The sequence below is a fragment of the Fundulus heteroclitus genome, chromosome 5 (genome assembly GCF_011125445.2).
Source record: "Fundulus heteroclitus isolate FHET01 chromosome 5, MU-UCD_Fhet_4.1, whole genome shotgun sequence".
NCBI lineage: Eukaryota > Metazoa > Chordata > Actinopteri > Cyprinodontiformes > Fundulidae > Fundulus > Fundulus heteroclitus.
Window position 1 is genome coordinate 147,648 of NC_046365.1, and position 7,764 is coordinate 155,411.

At 45.1% G+C, this 7,764-nt stretch overlaps 1 long non-coding RNA gene across 1 annotated transcript; it reads right to left on the reverse strand.

Annotated features, from left to right (window-relative positions):
* Positions 1-1,612: 1,612 nt before the first annotated feature.
* On the reverse strand, positions 1,613-5,693 carry LOC118563020. The gene is made up of 3 exons (XR_004930966.1): positions 5,566-5,693; positions 2,314-2,442; positions 1,613-1,839 (listed from the first exon to the last, which is right to left on the reverse strand). It is a non-coding gene; the product is annotated as an uncharacterized LOC118563020 (long non-coding RNA).
* Positions 5,694-7,764: the final 2,071 nt, after the last annotated feature.

Here is a 7,764-nt window from a genome sequence, read left to right on the forward strand (position 1 = left end):
GTAAGCACTATGTATGGTTTTTATAATGCATTTAAAAGCTCCCATGCTCCATACACATCTACTGTTTTTAATGGCTCTGGATCCCCATTTTCTCTCGCCCCTAGTCACGTTTCATATGAAGAACCACCCCTGCAGCCTCTTCCCCGTCCCCACAGATGAGGTGCTTGTATCTGATTGGGACATTCCCTGGACCAATGGTCGGGGGACCCACAATTCCAGCACCCCCCATCTGTTTTTACTGGTTTGGGCTGAAAGCCCCTTCGGTCGCTAGGAAAGCCCCTGCCTCCTCGGAAACTTCCTCAACGCTGTCGAGGTGTCCAGTGGCTTGGAAAGAAAATATTTCTTCTGGGTCACATGAAGGATCTGCCCAGAAAATGTGTCCCCCCCCCCTCCAGACACACCACCTCCCTTTTTAGCGTGTTTCTCGATGACCACATATGGGGCCCACCAGCCTGTTCTAAAACAGCACAATACACCATTAAGCTGCATCTAAAACTTTATTTTATTCGTTTCTCTTCCTGTTTAACACACTTGAATTTATATAGATTTAAAAATTACAATATCTATAACAAAGCATGAAAACTTTGTTTATTTTACATAAAATTAAGGTAAATTCTGACTCTTCTGGTTCAAAGGTCAGTTCTGGTAGCCCTTCATACGACAACACCAGTGAAGTAGTTCTCATTGTCTAAAAAGGTTGGTGACCCCTGATTTAAACCATATGAGTTATAAATTCCCTCCATGTCTTGGATCCATAATTCTGGATCTTCCTGCGGAAAAATTACACCTTCTACATTATGATTATACGGTGGTGGTCTGTCTTCTTCAGTCTGGCGAGTTCTTTTTATTTAGAGCCTAATTTTGTGGGAGATCAACAGGTGTTGGGGGAAGGTTGCCAGCCGGACGCGGCGGCGCTGCAGTCGCCGCCGTTCCATCAGTCAACCCCACCCCTCCTGCCGCACGGGGCTGTCGTTCATCCTGCCTATTTTGTGCTTGAAATAACTTACAGCGCGCAACGTCAAGCCCTTATATAGCTATAAATATATTTATATACATACATACACACACACATTTTTTTATTTCCCCTTTTTTTTTTTTCTTAGCGCGTATTTTTAGTCGGCACACAACGTTTTTCCATTGATTCACCTTCAACACCCTCTATTTTATACTTTTTCTTCCACTTCTCCAAGTATTTTTTAATATTAAGAAATATATATGATAATATTTATTGCAATAACATTTTAAATTTACTTGGATACACAAACTTTTCATCCCCTCTGGGATTTCCCTTTCTACTTTGTCCTGAACCCATCCTAATTACTTTTGTGTTGTGTTTATCTACCTTCCAGGACCTTAATCCTGTGTTTTTTTCTTTTAAGGTACCGTTCAGGACTTTAACCTGAGTTTTTTTAGCTACCTTTAATTCTACGACGGACTGAAAACCGGTCGTATTGCTTCGAGGTACTCAAACCTCTCGATTTAACTTTTCGGGGATTTTTTTAATCACCTGTTACAAGGGACTAAAACCGCTTGCACAACTGTTCGGGGAACTTTTAATCACCCGAAACCCTGAACATCAGACTTTAACCGGTTGCTTAAAACTTACTTGCTGTGGTGTGCTTTTCTCCCGGTCAGATCCCTTCAATCCCTCGTTGGCGAAAGGAGTTAACCTATGACGCTGGCCCAGCGAGGAAATTACCTCCCGGGACTTTAGACAGGTCCTTGACTCAGACCACCGGTTGGTTTCAGCGCGTTGCTCCTCTCGTCAGCGAGCTGATATGTTGGGATCCGCGTCACGGCACCAGGCTGATAGAGTTATTAAAGATAACCCCTTTTATCCTAGAATGAAAAGCACACAACACAATTTTAGACTGTTCTATAGAAGAGGACAGAGGATAACCCAAACGGAGAACTTCACTCCCTGAAAGTTTAGGATCGTCTGCGTCGGGTCATTTCTGTCCTCTTGTCTTTATTGTCACACATCAAAGAGGGGGTCAGGAGGGTTGGGTCAAAAGGATTCAGGAATTTACAACATGGGGGTTGAAAACAAACATGGGGGTTGAAAAGAAACAAGGGAACAAGCTTTGTTGCGGCCTTATCTGGGAGAACAATTTGTTCTCCCTGTCTAAGGTTAAATACGACAGAACCTTCCTGAAAGCAAACTCTTAAAACAAACCAAATACCTGTAACTTGATAGAAATAAAATGATTACATTCACATTTTTTTAACACTGGCTCTTTCACAGGCATAGTAATGATAGTCCTTATGAGTGGAGACTGGAGCTTTGAAATACATATTCTGCTTTTCCTGCACCTCATTTATATAAATGTTCATGAAGTCCTTTTCCTCTCCTTGGACAATGACGACCTCTTGCTCAACCCGGGCATCATGTATCTTCTTCAGCCTTTTGGAAACACCCTTCAGCCAGTATTTCTCCATTATCTAAAATAAGAAGAGAACGTCAACAAGGGCATGCAGATTTTAGATGGCCCACAGAGTAAGCATGAAGCTGAACTGTCCTTATAGAAATTATGATTTAGGTTAGTTTACTCTGCCGTGAGAGCAGGAGCATATTACTTCAGCCCTGGGACCAGGAGAGAGCGTGAAGTGCCCTCAGACAAATTATAAATTAGGTTACTCTGCCCTGAGAGCAGGAGCATATTACTTGGTGGAGGCAGATTCCAAGATGGCGCTGCGCAGGCAGCAGCCAGTCACATCGGCTGTATCCCTTCCTTTCCTACTTTCTCCTTTTTATTGTGTTTTCTGGATTGCTTGTATATTACTGAATACCGGATCGGGTATTCTGAGCCTAGATGTCCTGAAGAAACCAACTTTTGGGACTCTAGTGATTATATTTTTGTTACTTTCGACACATTTCGATGCCGCAAGTGGAGATCCCCTTTGTTCGCGACTCCGAGCGTCCCTTGATCTACACGAGGAACCAGCTTCTCGGACTATGTGACTCCTCGCGCTGCGGCCCCGTTCATCACCACGCTGAGAAACTATACATCCCCGCAGAAATACGGAGGAGGCGGAGAGGATGTCGGGGCGGGAGGACGAAGCGGAGGAAAGGTTATTTACCATCGGTTGTCACGGGAAACGCTAGATCTCTACGGAACAAGCCCGAGGAACTCACAGCACTAACCCGTTTCCAAAGTAAGTACAGAGACGCTAGTATTATGTGCTTCACGGAGACGTGGTTAGATGGATCTGTCCCGGACTCAGTGGTCTCTCTGGACGGCTTTAAACTTATCCGCGCGGACAGAACTTTTGCGGGGAGCGGAAAAAAGAGAGGAGGAGGGCTGGCGGTGTTTGTGAATGAGAGGTGGTGTAGCGCGGCGCATGTTCAAGTGAAGCAGCAGATATGCTGCTCAGATGTTGAACTTCTCGCAGTGAGTTTGAGACCTTATAGACCCTTTTCACATGACGTCACTCAACTTCCGTTTTGAAGCAGAGCAGGGTCACTTTACTTCCGGCTACATGCTTTTACATAGAAAATTCGGGAGGTGAAGAGGTGTTTCACTGATAATCAGCGCGATTTCATAAGGTAAGACTGAGACCACAATGTGTCGCATTGACTATCTTTATTTTCCTTAGTATTTGTAGCGATCATTGCTGTTATATAGATGCTTTGATCGGGACAGTAACAGGAAGATCAAAGCTAACATGCAGCAGCTTGTTAGCTTACTTTACCTGTCATTAATCTGATATAGATGTTATAAAATGATTACTGTAGCTTTGCTATTCTAGAAATAAATCTTGTTCACTGAGTGAAAAAAGAGACATTTATCTTCTACATTGTTCCCTTTACTTGATTATGGTGACGTGTTATATATAATTGCAGTCACTGAATTAAAAAGATCTTATTCCATTTGAATCTTTTTGTTCATTCCTAAAAAAATTACCGTGGGTCTATTGGACAGTACTTTTGTTTCTGAATTTTCTGTGTATTATATACAATGAATTTACTTCATAATATTATTTGCACTTATATTAATGCACTTTTTTTTAGTTTTTGTGCAAATTACTGCATATTTTAAGTAGAAGCCTGAAATTGTTTTATTATACTGTAATAAAACAATGACATGTGCTGCTGACCTCTTAGTCAGATCAACCTTTAAAAAAAGAGATCTTTATCTGGTTAAATAAAGGTTTTAAAAAGTATTATAATTAATCTAATTTTTCTCCCCTTGTGTCCATCTCTCAGCAGCATCATATCCACCAAGCATGGCACAATCACAGAGAAACTGCTACTGCAGTGTCCCACAGTGTTCGAACAACAAAAAAAAACTTTCCATATCTCAGTTTTCACGACTTCCCGGCTGATGCTGAGACTGGAGCCCATTGGGTGACGGCAATAAGAAGAGACGAGGGGCCAAATTTTAAAATCCTTCACGGCAGCACTTACGTCTGCAGTCAGCACTTCTCTTCCGAGGAGACCTATGTTTCTGCAAGGGGTCTTTAACAAATTAAACTCCATCTTTCTTTCTTAAAGATAATTGAGTTATAAGTTTATTTAGCTTTTCCCAAGATAATTTCAGTGGCTCACCACGTAAATTTTTATTAAAGCTGTCAAAATCAATTTGTTAATGAAAGGAAATTAATCTGAGAAATTAATTTCTGCACATACGGTTTTTAAAAATACTCACCTGTACACTGTGATCGCACACTGTCTCTTTCTCCTGCATTGTTTACATTTAAATTGTTTACTGTTAAATCACTGCTGCACTTTATCCTGTAATTGACAGTTCAGGGGAGAACCCACCAGAGCTCGGCAGCAAGCTCTTCTGTAAGGCAGAGGAGAACCGGAGCAAGGCAGTAGGATAAACAGGACAGGTAAAAGGTAAAATGGACAGAGCTGCTATGAAGTATCTATGTAATAAATAACTAAAATATATGAAGTGTGATGTCTGATGTTTTTTAAAATCCATGTTTTTTTGGTCACTTCCTGGAAAAATAACAGTATAGGACACGAGGGGTTTACCCGGACAGCAGCATAATCCATAAATACTATAATTAACTGATTATTAGTGTGCATGCAGTGTGCATGCAACATTATTGACAGCGTCTTTCTCAGTCTTTGATGTCCTAAACTATCGCAGTTTTAACAGGAATGGGCAGAATTATTTTCTTAATTGAGGCTCAAAATCTACTGACGAGACTGAGAAACACACTGAACCCACAGAGGAACTTTGTGGGATTCTGCAAAGTCTGCAACCGCAGTAAAATACTACACAAAAAGAAAAAGCTGAAGGGAATGAGGTTTCTCATTTTTATTCATAGAGCTGTGACAGCGTGCTCTAACTGTGATCAAGTGGCCAACAGCATTTAACACTGTTCTAAAACAAATTATTAAAAGGCTCAACATTATACATCAACTATATCCCTGGTGTGACTCATTGGCTAAAAGCTGTGAAACAGATAAGCTGATATAGCAGTAAAGCTAGCGTAGCAATATAATAGAGAAATAGAAAACTAATAAATGACAAAAGTCCTGTCGGTAGCATTGCTATCATTATCCTAGCATCTATGCTAACAACAGAGCTAAGAAGACAAAGCTCTTACCTTCATAATCGAAAAGGTATTGTTCCACAAAAAACTTGTAATCTTTGTGGAGTTTGGAGGCTGGTGTGGCCGAAAGCTTTTGTGCCAGTCTGTGCACGTCTCCCAAACGAAATTTAGGTAGATTAGTGAGGGACTGTGTGAATTCCCTATGTAAAAACACTGGTCGCGGAGAAGGCGGAAATAAAGATACCCTGCTTCACCGCAGAACGGAAGTTGCATGACGTCACTGTGAAAAGGGTTTATTACTTGCCGAGAGAGTTTGGCCACATGATCATGCTCTGTGTTTGCATCCCTCCCTTCGCGGGCGCCGCCGCCGCGTGTGAGCGGATCCACGCAGCTGTAAACAATCTGCAAACACAGCACCCCCGCTCTCTACTGCTGATCACAGGGGACTTCAATCATGCCTCCCTCCGCTCCACCCTCCCCACGCTCACCCAGTACGTCACGTGTAAAACAAGGGACAATAAAACGCTGGATCTTTTTTATGCCAATGTTAAAGACGCCTACACCTCCGCCCCCATCCCCCCTCTGGGACGCTCAGACCACAACCTCGTCTATCTGCTCCCCCATTACATTCCAGTGGTGAGGAGACAAAAGGCACAGAAGAAGTCAGTGAAAGTTTGGTCAGACAAAGCCAGTGAGAAGCTGAGGGATTGTTTCAGAACCACAGACTGGAGCATGTTCCAAGCTCTCATGGAGATGACATCAACAGCCTGACTGAATGCATCACTGGCTACATGAACTTCTGTGTGGAGAGCATCGTGCCATCACGACGGCTACGATGCTTTCCAAACAACCCTCAGCTGAGCTGAAAGGCCTCCTGAACCAGAAGAAGAGGGCTTTCTACTCAGGGGACAGAGAGGAGCAGCATAGAGTCCAGCGGGAGCTCCAGTGGAGGATCAGGGCAGCAAAGAAGGACTATGGGAAAAAGATGGAGGAGCAGCTAGCGCAGAACAACGTCAGGGATGTGTGGAGAGGTCTGAAGAACATCTCCGGCTTTGGGCAGAGGACCAGCAGGGCTGCAGACGGTGACACCAAGTCTGCAGATGAGTTGAACACATTCTTCACCCGGTTCGACTCCCCCCACACTGGCCTCCTCCCTGCCATCAACTCTCCACACGTCTCCAACCACCAGCCCTCCAGAGACCTACCATCCCCCCCACCCCCACTCCTATCAACGACCGACCCTTCGGTTATGCCTTCCTCCCCCCTCACAGTCACACCAATGCAGGTGAGAGGACAGCTGATGAGGCTGAAATAGAGGAAAGCCTCAGGACCGGACGGCATCCCCCCCAGGCTGCTGAGGACCTGTGCAGATGAGCTCTGTGCGGTCCTCAGCTACATCTACAACCTGAGCCTCAGCCTGGGGGTGGTGCTCACCCTGTGGAAGACCTCCGGTGTGGTACCGGTTCCCAAAACGCCGCACGCCAGGGAACTGGCCCACTTCAGACCTGTTACCCTGACCTCCCACCTGATGAAGACCATGGAGCGCCTCATCCTTGCTCACCTGCGCACCGTGGTGAGCCCCACTCTGGACCCGCTGCAGTTTGCCTACCGGCCCAACATCAGAGTAGAGGACGCCATGATCTACCTGCTACAGCGGGCGCTCACCCACCTGGAGACCACCGGGAGCGCTGTGAGAGTCATGTTCTTTGACTTCTCCAGCGCTTTCAACACCATCAGACCGGTGCTGCTGAGGGGGAAGCTGGAGGACGCTGGGGTGGACAAACATCTAGCTGACTGGACCATCGACTACCTCACTGACCGCCCTCAGTACGTGCGGCTGCACGGCTGTCAGTCAGAGGTGGCACTCTGCAGCACCGGGGCCCCCCAGGGCACCGTTCTGTCTCCGTTTCTTTTCACCCTTTACACCTCGGACTTTACTTATAACACGGACAGCTGCCACCTTCAGAAGTTCTCTGATGACTCGGCCATTGTGGGCTGTGTGTCTGAGGGGAATGAGCTGGAGTACCGGTTGGTCATCATGGACTTTGTGGACTGGTGTGAAAAGAACCATCTGTGCTTAAACACCAGCAAGACCAAGGAGATGGTGATCGACTTCAGGAGAAGACCCCCACCTCACTTACCTGTGAACATCCAGGGGCAGGACATAGAAACTGTGGAGAGTTTCAAATACCTGGGTGTTCACGTCAACAATAAACTGGACTGGACTCACAACACCGACGCCCTGTATAAGAA